This window comes from Salvia hispanica, chromosome 6 (assembly GCF_029641045.1).
Source record: "Salvia hispanica isolate PSC_SH4W2 chromosome 6, Shi_PSC_v1, whole genome shotgun sequence".
Classification (NCBI taxonomy): domain Eukaryota; kingdom Viridiplantae; phylum Streptophyta; class Magnoliopsida; order Lamiales; family Lamiaceae; genus Salvia; species Salvia hispanica.
This window is the reverse complement of record NC_142697.1, coordinates 8,362,524-8,375,356: the sequence shown is the minus strand read 5'-3', so window position 1 is coordinate 8,375,356 and position 12,833 is coordinate 8,362,524.

Below are 12,833 nucleotides of genomic sequence, written 5' to 3'. Positions count from 1 at the left end.
TAACTACAGGGATGGAACCAGAATTTTGAATAAGCCCGTACTAAATTATATTAAAAAATACAATATATATATATATATATATAGAGTTGTGATCAATGTCGAACTAATTTTAAAGACCGAACTAGAGACCAAATCTGGGCCATTAGATCTAGTTTTTTTGATGAGATGTGCTGCTGTGAAAATTTTTTTAGCTTCATTACAAGCCCATTTTACTTCATTATATAGGTTTATTACTTCATTCTATACGTAATACCTTGAAACTACAACATGTTTTTACTTGCTTCCACTAGGTTTTGAAATGATTCAACATATGCTTCATTCAAATTCATTGACGTGGGTTTTTGCTTGATTAACATTTAAAAATGCAATTTATTCAAGTGAGTTTATTACTTCATTCAGAAACGTTATTACTTCATTGGATAAGATTTTTACTTCATTCCCGTAGGACTTCAAATGCTTCTACACATACTTCATTCCAATAATTTATTACATTATTCCATGTGTTTATTAAACCATATTAGCGCCATAGCGTTGGTGATAGATATTGTAGACAGAAAGAACGGCACGCGACGGCGAATTACATACTGGAATGAAGTAAAAACCTACTAGAATGAAGTAAAAACCTACTAGAATGAAGTAATATATTCTGGAACGAAGTTAAATCTTCGTAACATGTTAGTATGACTTATTTACCTTCAGATAAATTAAAATAGGCTCGTGATGAAGGCGAAAATAATTTATAAATTTCTGTATCTTATCCATAAAAAACTAGATCTAAAAGCTCTAATTTGCTAGGGTTCGGTGGTTCGGTCTTTAAGAGTGGATTTGTGAATAATGAGACTCTCTCTATACATATATATATATATATATATATATATATATATATAGGATTGTGTTAAAATGACAACACCTCTTAAAGTAACATCATACCACCATTCCTAACCAATCATTTGTACATGTGGACGAATAATAAGCTGCCATGTGGCAATCATAAAAATTGCTCAAGGGTAAATTTTCACGGACTGCAATATCCAATACACTAGACTGCAATTTTTCCCGACTGCAATATCCAATACGCTAGATTGCAATCTATAGATTGCAGTCTAGCGTTTATACTATTGCAGTCTAGCATATATAATATTGCAGTCTAGCGTAGTGTCACAGTGTCATTTTAAGAGTGTTGTCATTTTAACGCACCCCTATATATATATATATAGATATAAAATAATATTTTATTATTCCCACTTTCTTTATTTATTTTAAAATTTTATAAAATGATGAAAACACAATAACATATTGAGCTCCAGATACTACAAAATTTCATATATTTTTAATATGAGATAATATTCATTAATTAAAAAATTTAGTAAAATTTTGGTAAATTTCATAATATTTGAAATCAGAATATTAAATCGTAAACTTCAATTTTTTTCACAATCATCACATATGATTACAAAATGTCGTCTTTTGATGATATTTAAAACGTATTTTTTTAAAATAAGAAAAAATAAAAAATATGTAGTCTCATAAAAATTAAAAAAAATCATAATTTTATATTCTATTTTCAAATAAATTAACTAGATTTTGACCAAATTTTTATTATTTAAATGACTATTAGTAATATTTTACTCTATATATTGACATAGATATACATAAATTGTGATATTATGGAGATATTGTTGTATACTAGAAATCACATTTCGAGTGATTGGATACTGCAAAACTCTATAGTTTATTTTCCAATTAATGCAACAGATTATTTTTGTCGTAATGTTGTTATGTTTTACATATATTTAAATGTATAATCAACGTTACAAGTTTAAGTCTTTGTTTTAGTAGACCGATTGTGGGCGTCGTCCACTGTAAGGTAACACGGTCAGTAAAGAAAATAAGAATTTCATAACATAGATGGGCCTAGACTACCATATCATGGAAGGTTGCAATGTCAGTCCGATTATTTCTAAGCCTTAATGAAATAAGATGAGAGATATGGTATAGCATTGAATTGGACCTAACAGCAAGACGAGTCTTTATGATATCTACTGAAAGACGAGGTCTTGATAATTTGTTTCTTAATCAATGTACGTTAGCATTAAGCATACGGTATTGATTGAGCACTACTTTGACTTGCCAATAGGTGCGGGTTTTTCGTAACCCAAGAATCCTGGCATATTGGGTAGTGTAGATTAATATCTAGAGGTGCTAGGATTGCTATTATATTGAATCGTGCGCGAGCTGAGTCTCATTTGATAACGTTCACAAGAGGAGCTCGAAACGAGGACTTTATTATTCGGAACCTAGCTAGTTGGAGTTTGATTACTCTATGAATAATAAATAAGTGTTTCTTGCTGAGTCCACTCTTGGAGTAAATATGTTAATTAATTAAGTTCATAGCAGACACTAATTAAATAATGAACGTTTCTATCTTAAGCGCGAGAAATAAATAATAATAAATATTGGAAACCCGAATTACTTGTAATCTCGGATTTGGATGGAGAGTGCAATATTACTTCTGTAGTGGCTGTTTGTAATATTCGAATATAAGCTTGTATTAAATTGCGGGTTCAATTTAATTAGAGAAAAGCTAATTGGGGGAGCCCAAATCCAAAGCCTTCCATAGATCCCTGACTGGGCCCAATATGTGACTTAATATAAATAGGAGAATAAAGGAGACAGAAGACACATAATTTTAGTGACTAAAATTTCACCCCCTTCAGTGGGTAGGAGAGGACGAAATTTTCGTCCTTCAGCTCCCTCCGTGAGCATTTCTTTCTGTCCTCCATCATTTGAGTCCTTGTACTTTGGTGAGATCAGCCCACACTGATATCAACGTACTGTCTGGAACCAGTCAGAAGATACGTGGTCTAGTAATCAAGATCTTCATGTGGATTAGGCGCGAGCCATCTTCGATTCTTTGGAGAATCAGAAAGGTAAATTGGCTAACTCCGTAGAAACATGTTTTAGGATTTCAATTATGTTAAAACGTGTATGAATTCAAGTTATGAGCATGATACATGTGATAATTGCGTGAATAGAATTTATCTAAATAATATGCTAAATAGATCAGGATTATTATGTAATTGATTTATGTATGCTTCCGTTGCCAACCCCTTTAATTGGTATCAAAGCCAGTCTTTGGCTCTGATTATTTGTATTTAAATTTCGCAAATTTCATGTATGCATGTTTTGATTAATTGCGAAGCATGTTCTTGTGTTTTGTTATATTTATTTATGGATGATGAACTCAAGAACAATCGAATCAAAGAACTTGAATTTTTGGATCACACGAGACGTGCGATCCGTCGGTGCTTGCACCGAGACGGATCGCGCTACGCTTGATCGGAGATTAGGGTTGTCGAAGCAGTGAGAGCTGAGGGGCGACGGTGATGCGGCGACGCGCAGACGAGCGTGGGTTCATGCGCGCCGCCGGACAAAACCGCAAACCCTAGGCGGCGACCCGATGCGAGATCGGCGATGGTAGGCGTGGCGTGGTGGTTTGTCTGAGAACCATAGAGACGCTGAGCCGCCGAACCCTTAACCCTAGGCAGAAGGTCCAACATCCTCCAGAATCTGGCCGAGATAGCCGCGCATCAAGTGCGACGATGGCTGGAATATTGGGAGCGTGTAGAGCTGCCCAAGGTTTATCGAACCGGCGGTTAAAATCGAAACCGTAACGGCCAGTTACAGTTTAGAACCAAAACCGCGAGAAATATTCCGAACCAAAATCGTGAATTTTAGAACCGTGGTTCAGTTCAGGTTCCAAATTTTTTGAACCGAAACCGCGACCGAACCGCCGGTTAATCGGCGGTTTCACGGTTCCAACATGAAATTATTCTCAAATTGCACAAAATTCTCAAATATTTATGAATTAATATTTATTTGATTTCTACCAAAATTAAGAAGGGAACATGATTTATATTTGAACTTTTAAATGTGAACATTATACTTGTGTGAATATTTATAGTTGTTTCTGTATATCATGTTGCTTTTCTCTCTCACAATTATAATTTAATTAAAATTGGAGAACTATGTGGACTTTGATTCCTCAATAAAATTGTGGATACGTAGGCAACTCAACTTAAATTTGAGCTCAAGCCCTTTTCAATTTTTTCCTTCTTCCCCCATTTCATGTTTTTTTTGTTTACGTTTAGATGTGTAGGACACTTGTAAATTATATCACATTGTAATTTGTTTGTAAAGTATATCACATTGTAATTTCTTTGTAAATTATATCACATTGTAATTTGTATATTGAAATTGCAAATTTGATATCATTTTCACCTTTCTCATTTTACTTCAATTTAAACTATCTATTTTCTTGTTTCAATTTATTTTATAATTTCAAACTACATGGCAAAAAAAATAAAGGAAAAAAAACGCGAAACCGCTACGAACCGTCCGAAAACCGGCGGTGCTGGCTGAGACGCTGGGCTGCCGGATTCCGGCGACGAACTCGCCGGAATTTTGTCGTTCATCGTGCGTGCAAACCTCGTACGATGAGATAACGATGAAGGAATATTTTAATGATTATTTAATTACTACATTAAAAGATATCATTAAAATAATATTATTTAATGGAAATAAAATATTTTGGGAAGATTTCCCTAGATTTTAGGAATATTTTGATTATTTTCTTTATTTATGGATATAAATATTTATATTTAATCCTAGATGATATAGATGAGAATAATTAAATAGTTTCCTAAATACTATATATCTAGATATCCTAATTAGGATAGATATATAGGAATTCATTAAATAAAATAATTCTCTTCCTAATCTTGAACATGGAATAATATGAATTTAATTATTTGTGTCTTATTTAGATTTAAAGATATATCTTATAGTAGACACGAATAAGAATTAAATTCTAGAATTATTAATTTCCTAAAGTAAGATTATAAAAGATAATAAAAGATTTAATTATCTAGTCAATTAAATACCAACAGAATTTAATTAAGCCTTTATCTGCCTTAATGCTAAGGATAATTAAAAAAAACCATACTCCAAATATCTAAGCTATAATTATGAACTTAAAGTTTGTATATGGTCTCCATCGATTGGTCTGCAATTTGTGAAGCTTATTTCTAATATTATGTGGGGACAATAATCCTAAGAAATTAGTAAGTTCATGAGGACAATAATATTATCGTCACCCATTATGTGGGGACAATAATCCTAAGAAATTAGTAAGTGCATGAGGGTGGACTTCTCACAGATAGAGAGTGTTAACTTGAATGTGATTTCTAATATTATCGCCACCCATTATGTGGGGACAATAATCCTAAGAAATTACGAGATTCAGGGGTTCATGCAGAATTTATGAGATATCTTGATCTTGTTAGCGGCACATGAGCATTGTTATGGGAGTGTGTCGTAGAAATGAGACTTTGTAATGCTAAATCTGGTGGTCGTGCTTAGGAAACATTAGGCGGCCATGCCATTATGTGGTCTCTGGACTATTCGTCGATGTTGTGACTGTTGGGACTACCGCAACGGAAAACACGAAAAACAAATAGGTCCTTAACGGATCTATTTAGCTGATTATGCATTCGATTCCAATTTCATGCAATAAACATAGATCTATAGATCACACATCAAATATTCACATAAACATGCATATTTGACATGAATTAAATGTTACCTCATAATCCGACATCGGATTGACGTTGCTTGCTGCACCTCCGGGCGATCCCTGGTTTGCCGACCATGTATCTTCCGACCTATTCCCTTGTCCTTTATAATTCATCCGTGTGGGCGGATCTTGAATAATCAACAATAGCTTTGGTGAGATTTAGGAAGAACACCACACAAAATAATCTATCTCGATTCAATTCTATGGATTAGAATGAACAAGACAAGGCTAAACCAAAACCCTAGATCTCCTTGTTCTATGGCTCAAAAATCGAGGCAAGAAGGAGAGAGAGAGGCCGAGTGATTAGCGGCTAGGGTTAGGGTTTAAGTTGTGAATTGTGTCAATTGTATATTTTTAAGGTTTCCACATCTCACCACTATTTGTAAAAGACTTATTGGGCTAGAATGGGGATCCATGGAGTGAAACAGATGTTGGGCTCACCCATTAGATAAATATCTAATTAAATCAAATGACCCATGATTTAATATATTATCAATGGAATATTATTTTGTTCCACTAAAGAATAATATTGCACTCCCATCTAAATCACCAAATTACAAGTAACTTGGGTCTATTTTATTTTATAATATTTCCCGCGTTTAAGATTATCTTGACCCGTCAATTTAATTCTTTTGTCTGCTATGTGACTAGAATTAAATTAATTCTTCAAAGAGTTTTTCTAGTTTGAAACTTTATTTATTATTCATGGAATAAATTCCAACTGCGCAGTTTTCTGAATAATAAATTCCTTTTTCAAATACCACTTGGGGATCATCCCTTAGGGATTTAATCATACCACACAGGGCACGCGAATTCTATGAAATAAAATTCCAATATCTTCATGTTATTCAATTACTACCACCCAAGATATCATGAACTTGAGTTACATACAAACTCTCACATATTGATAAGTCAAAGTGGCGTATGACTGAATAAACAATATTGATATTAATTCCATAGACTAGAAAATACTAAAATTACTGAAATATATTCTTACAGTATATAGAAATAAAGAATACATTTCATATTAGATCCTTTCAGTGCTTTACCACACCGGTGTTACTAATCTCGACTTAGGTAAGAGAAAATTATCACAAACACCGCAACCGTCCCAATAGGTAAGCCAAAACCTATCTAGGTTGTGAATACGTTTTTCTTCTTACTAGATCTGTAACGCCCTATTTTTTCGAACCCTAATTTTCGGGTTATAAATTTTTTGCATTAAATGCTTTTAATGCTATGGAGTGTGCAGATTAATTGATGAGTGATTTATTTACATGATTTCTTTGTGACTCAATTGCGTTTTGGAGTTGAGATTTATTTGAATAGTCAAATATATGATGTGGCTGTTGAACAGTCAAAGATGTGGATATGACGTGGCCGTTGAAAGGTCAATGTGTTGAGAAAATGAGGAGAAAGTAAAAATGGTTGATTTTGTGTGAATACTTTGATGCGGAGTAATATAATTGTGGCGAATTATTCCCCCAAGGGTAGAGTGAGATTAAATAGGATTTTCATAAATATCCTACACATATTATTGGAATTATCGACCCTATTATTATTGGAGAAGGAATCCTATTTTTCTTGGATTTAATTATTTGCTTGGGATAATTATCCAAATTTAATCCAAAGTCCAATTATTCTATGAAATTTTCGACCCCCGTGTTTATTATATGGAGATTTTCGAAAATCCCCTTATTAAGAGAAGAAGGAATTATTTATATTATTTGATCCCCTATTTATTCTCTTCCATGAATAAATATAAATGTTTTAGCATATCTTACCATATCTAAGAAGATCTTGCCATATCCTATTTAAATTAGGATTTGAATTTAAATCCTAGGCTTAAAAATCGCCTACTCCATAATTATTTGGGAGGATTTATTATTTTATTCAGCTCCGTGATATTTTATTCTACTCCGTAAAATATCCAAATAAAATAATAGGCTAATTAAATACCGTAGAATTCAAAAATCCCCTTATTTCTCTCAAATTACACGCCAACTTCTACTATCAAATATCCCCAAATCTTCTCAAATCTTTAATTTATTTAATTAAAGATATTATATCTTTCACTCTATAAATAAGAGAGAAACCTAACCCTAGAAATCAGATAAAAATCGCCCCCTCTCTCTTGAAAATCACGCCTCCCACTTCTCCACTTCTTCTTCAACTTGTTTTCTATTTTATTCAAGATCTCTTCATTCTTTACCAAGAATTGAAGTTGAAATTCAAGAATTTGTTGAAGAATCAAGGCTATTACTTTATTCTATCGTTCGTTCTATCAAGAAAATGTACTTTTATATTAATCTTTTCTCATCTAACCGATTAAACGGTGCTCTTGAACACTCATGCATATAGATCAAGTGAAAGGGGAAAACAATTGATGAATGGGATGCATATGTGTGTGGTGGATCGTGTGTGTGTGTGCATGTCTCGGTGTGCGTGTGATGTGTGTTGTGAAACACTCATGCGTGACACGTTTTGATGATAGATCTGGAGTTGTGCGAATAAAAAGTGATACGATAATCATACGTTGATTTTGAATGGTGATATTAAAACGAATTAATGGGAAAAGGGAAACGTTGGGAACATGCATGATTTTCGAATCAATATTTGAAACTGATTTGTGGTACACATAATCTAAAGGTGATAATTCGCGCTCTCAGCGTCATAGCAAGGAGAAGAGTATACTTGCGAGCTAAGCCGTCGAGGTGGGCTTTTCTTTTAAAATAAGGACATCGTCCTAAATCTTTATTGATGAAAATGAGATCTGTATTATCATGCCTTGATTTGTTTTTGTCGTGCCTATCCCTTGTGGCTATGCCACTATTGATTTAATCGAATTCGGATCCTTGTAGAGACGTAAACTCTACTTGGGTTAGTGTACACCAATGTTAGACCGCGTGCCAGCGTACGGGTTTGCCGGTCCAGTGACCTGGATTGCGGCCGCATTCCTTGTCATGTAGAATGTGGATATGGTAAGCGTCGATGTGAAAAATGGTTGCGCGACCGTGATTTTGATAAAGGATATATATTATGGTTCTTCGGGCATTTCTAAAGATAAAACCTCGATGGACACTTGAAAATGGCATGATAATTACTATGTTTGATAAAACTATTTTCGGCATAAGTCCACTGAGTATGTTTATAGTACTCAGCCCTGCATGTGTTTTCCCTATGTGCAGGTTGAGCAGTGACGAGCGGTTGGTGGTGTTGAGAAGAATAATTGAATAATATGATCTTTTGAAACTCGAGTGTAGTTGTGTCTTCATACATAGCTTTACCCTTCTCTTGGTTGCTTCCGCTGAAACATGGAACTTATTATCTTTTGGTTGAGTTTGGAACTACTTCATTTTTGTTGGATTGTTAAAACATGATGTTTTTTGTTGAATTATCTTAACGACCTTGTCGTTTTGAATATTAATTGTGATAGCCCTTTCTTATTGAACTTCATTGCTAAGCCGTTACTCTTATCATTTTGTTCATTAAATACTTTGGATAAATTCCTTTAAATGAAACCCTAGCCTATGATTTTTGATGCATTTAAGTCTGCCTAGTTAACGATCGCCGCATTCATTGTACCCTAGATGGGCGGGTCGTTACAGTTGGTATCAGAGCCTCAGTTCTTTCCGCTCTGGACCCAAGAGTCTTATTGAATTTAAGTCTAAGAATGTGTAAATTGATTAAGTGATAATCATCGAAGGCTCAACACCACGACTATCTCCGCTCAACCATGATGAATGAGGTAACAAGTATCTTGATGAATATTGATTTGAATTATGAAATGTTGGAAATTGCAATGAATGGAAGTTAATGTGAAGTTTTGAGATTTTCTTGAAGTATGAAATGACGAATATGCATGAATGTGAAATTGCTACTTTCGACTATGCCAAATGCTGAATGCTGTTATGCAAGTGAAAATGTGTTAATACTTCTATGAGTTGAATAAATCATATGCTATATGACTGTGATTACTCGATTGTATGATGAACGACATCTATGAGAATGAACATGAGCATGCTGCTATACATAGTTGTAAATTGTGTTGTGAATGAAAATTTTGTGACGATATCGAACTTGGAGGCATCAAACGCCGAATGCGAGGCGAAAGATTTATGAGAACGAATTGCGAATCATCGAAACACGAAAACATACAAACCATTTGCCACGGGAAAGAAATTCTGTTTATTCTTGATATGATACTACCTTCACACCTCCATCGTTCGACACATACACACATATATATTCATCATACTCTCAGCATCATTTGAAACCTTATACACTATTCATTTTTCCGATCCTTGTATTGATGCTGAGATTTCCTTTTTGTAGATGGTTAACCAGTACTATGCACCGATGCGAGACCGTTACGCAAACGCAAAGAACAAGGTTTTCCCTGTTGAAACCTACCAAGAATTTGAATGGGATGGAAAGTCTTTTCTCCTGACCTATGTCACCGAATTCTATGACCACTGGATGGACACATACGCGTATGGTGGAACTACCCATCACGCGGGGATCTCGAGATTGATCCACGGCCTGCCTTCTCCTTGGAGTGAATGGACTGCCCAAGCTGCGTTACAATTTACGTGGTTCAGTCTGCCAAAGTACACGCCCCGAGGCGATATGATTGGCTTGCTAGGAGTGCTACTCCCAGCCATGGCAGCTGCGAGGGATGGACCGCCGCTTAGTCCCCCACCGCTCAAGTATCCACCGAGTCAGGTCCGTCGATGGAGATATCGTCGTGATAAGGAGTCGCATGTTGATCGTGTCCCTACTAAGCCAAGGCTTAAAACTAATGCGGTTAACCCTTTGATCATACATGGGAATGTGGAAGAGATGCGTGCGATAACCCCTCCACACGTTGGAGAAATGGACGAGGATGAGGAACCCTACGGCGAAGGGCATGAGTTGGGCATGGAAAATGTCGATGAGGACGAGGACCCCGAAGAGGACATGAACAGAATCGACTAGGATAATAGTCGTTGAATATTTGTTTTTCTTCCCCCATGTTTTTGGATTGATTTGCTTGATTTTCTACCATTTACCTTTTATTTTTGCTACTCTTTTACCGATTGCTTTGATACTAAGACCTCTTTAGGGGCAACGTTTTGATTAATATGCCATGGGGAGATTTTTCCACTTTTAGTATCTTATGATGCAATGGATTATCGTATTGTCTTTCTATACCATTGTGAAATTTTCTATCGCTGCTTAATCATACCACCGCATGGTGCCATCCTATCGCACAATTGTCTTCCAAATGCCTTATTGCGCCTTATACTTCGCTACTTGTAGTACAGTTGTCTTCGTGACATGTTCGTACAAATCCCTTTTTGCTAAATGAGCAATGATCTTTTCACTACCCTATGATGCATTTGATCCTCGATAAGATAACTTCTGACATTGCTCTTTTGTTATCCACATTTGATATCTTGTGATGTGAGAACATTTCAGCCATTGAATTTTGATACGATTAGCCCATGAACCTTGTTTATCAACTATACCACATGACTGTTGCTAGATCTTGTTAATGACTCGTGTAATGCTAAATCAGAATGCCGCCAAGACACCACCGAGAACAAACTCCTCAAACGGAGGAAGAGGACAGCGTGTCACAACCCATTCCGCCGCCTCCACCTCCACCGCCTTCGGTCAATCGGGAAATCGTGAAGCTATTCTTAGAGCGAAAACCACTAATGTTTGATGGACTGGGAGAGCCGGCCAAGGCCAAATCTTGGATCCGCGCAATAGAGCGTATCTTCGCGATTTTGGGATGCAATGATCAAGAACGAATGAGTTGTGTGACCCATTAACTAACCGAGGCAGCTGACTTTTGGTGGGATACTAGAACGAAGACCATGCCACGAGATCAAGTAGAGGCGATGACATGGGAAGGTTTCAAGACTGAAATATACAACAAGTATGTGCCGAAGAGCTACCGGAAAGCAAAGGCATCCGAGTTCCACAATCTAACTCAAGGACGCATGACTGTGACCGAGTACGATCGAGCACTCAATAGCATGACCCGGTACGCCCCTGATCAAGTCGATACTGACGAGAAACTGTCTGACAAGTTCCGTGAGGGACTAAGGTCTGAGATAAGAATGTCATTGGCCAGTCGAGGGAGACTCCCCTACGCTGAAGCGTTAGCACTTGCACTAGATATTGAGGCAGCGATGCCTAAGGAGAAAGCTAAGGACAACACTACATCGTCTCTACCTCCATCACACTACTCCCGAGAGAAAAGGAAGTGGGACGATTCTAGGACTTCATACTGCGGAAAACGGTACCAGCATGGAGGAGGACAACATACGTCCAGCCAGAGAGGAGACTACCGACCCCGGGCACCGCAGTGCAATGTGTGCTCTAAGTACCATTTCGGAGAATGCCGATATCAAAACGTTATCAAGTGCTACACCTACGGAGGAAACGGCCACTTCTCTAGGGAGTGTCCAAATAACAAGGTAGGACCGGGATCATGGCAGAACGATCAAGGATCCCGTCAGCAATCGAGGGCACCGCAGAATGAACCGAGAGAAAATCGCGACCCACCGTCACGGCAGCAGCAACCTCACCGCCCAAGACTTCCTCCCCAAGCTAGAGTGTACACGCTGGAACAAAAGAAGCCGAAGAAAGAGCAAGATGAACGTGAGAAAGGAAACCTGACAGGTATGGGCGAAATCCTCCATACCCCTGTTGTTGTGTTGTTTGACACGGGCGCATCACATTCATTTATATCTAAAATATGTGTGTACACTTTGAGCTTGCCTGTTAGCGAATCTGAACATAAGATGATGGTGACCTCACCAGTAGGAGGAATGATAGAAATATCTAGAACATGCTCGAACGTAGAAATTGTTATGGGAGAACTTAAGATAGTTGTTCACGACCTGCGAGCCATGAAAATGGAGAATATCGATATAATCTTGGGAATGGACTGGATGACTACGAACTTTGCGATGATTCGTTGTAAGGAGAGGCAGAGATCTCTACAAGCTCCGGGAAAGGAACCCACCGTATATCATGGAATCTCGATGAACCGGCGAACAGCTATAATTTCCGCGCTTCAGGCTACTACAATGATGAAAAAAGGGCGAACTGCCTATCTCGTCTACCTCCATGGAGAGGAGAAGGAGGAAAAGAAGATGGAAGATGTCGATGTCGTGCAAGAATTTCCAGACGTTTTTCCCGA